The sequence below is a fragment of the Populus euphratica genome, unplaced genomic scaffold (assembly GCF_000495115.2).
Source record: "Populus euphratica unplaced genomic scaffold, PopEup_1.0 scaffold123.1, whole genome shotgun sequence".
NCBI lineage: Eukaryota > Viridiplantae > Streptophyta > Magnoliopsida > Malpighiales > Salicaceae > Populus > Populus euphratica.
In genome coordinates, this window is record NW_011499924.1 from 290,956 (window position 1) to 292,350 (window position 1,395).

A 1,395-nucleotide genomic window follows, 5' to 3' on the forward strand; every position below is an offset into this window, starting at 1 on the left:
AAGAAATTAAATTTGAAACAAAGGAACAAGGAATCGATTTTATTCACATTACCATTGTTTTGATATGTTGGCACAAGTGATATTTAAGATTGGTTTTCACATTATCATCTTTTATTTTTTAGAAAAAACTAGAAAATTACTATAAAAAAATTTAAAATTTAACTAGTTAAGTAATATTTTAGAAAAAAATAAATATATAAGTTTTTCCAATGTGTTCTTGAAAAAAATAAACATATAAGTTTTTCCAATGTGTTCTTGAAAATAAAATTTTTTAAATTATAAATCAAAATGCTTTAGTGTGTATAGTTAAATAAATTAATATTCGATAAAAAAATATTTAATATTAAACTATTTAATACTGAAACATCCAACAAGAACAGTGTATTTTATTATGTCCAATAACTTTTTATTTTTATCAATATTTCTATACTCATCAAAAGATAAAGTGCCCCTTAGTCCTCCGAACTATAGTCAGGATTAAGAGATAAGAAAACCCTTATAAGGATGCTTTGGATTTTTTTATTGATGGCAGCGTATTAAAAATTAAATTCTCGATAAAGCCTTGATTATTACAAAAATAAAAATATCAAAATATAAAAATACCTTGACCATTGTGAACGAGACTTTATTTTTTATGGTTAATTTATCCATTTTACCATGTGTAGAAAATTAAAAAGATAAAAATGCTCCTATCTTTAAATTTTTTTGTTACAATAATAATTTAATTATTTCACTGTACACAATAAATGTCAAAAAACTGATCTATTTCTTTATTAATATGATAATGATTAATGACTTTGTGCGAAAAAAACTTTAAAAAACACTATTTTACTGTTGGTTTTGAAAGGAATAAAATGAAAAAAATACCATGGATGCGATATTTGACTTATACTTTAAAATTTGATGATGATGATGATGGCGATGGCAATGATGGTGAAAATTACGGAAATTTGATGATGATGATGGTGGCGATGGCAATGATGGTGAAAATTACGGTGATAGTGATGGCAGCGGGTGAGGAAGGAAATGTCCAAATAAAATAAAGCCAGCCCACACAATATATATGTGGCTACGATCACAATCAACATACCGGCCACTAAAATTCCAAGAAAAAGGCACATACTCCATTAATACTAGTTCTGATGGACACAATAAATACGAGGACAGATTAAAGAAAACCAGACAACCCACTCCTCCGGTACATGTCCTTTCAATTCAAGCTTCCATCTGGTGGTGGAGAAGTTCCCGAGGAGGTCCAATTACCTTCACACCCTTCATGGACCGGTACCCCTCGCTGCCACCAGCCCAGTCCATCATGCATCACCACATAATATAATACTCTCTCTCTCTCTCTTACGTGTTTAGATACTCTTTTATAACAATTCTCCGTGAAAA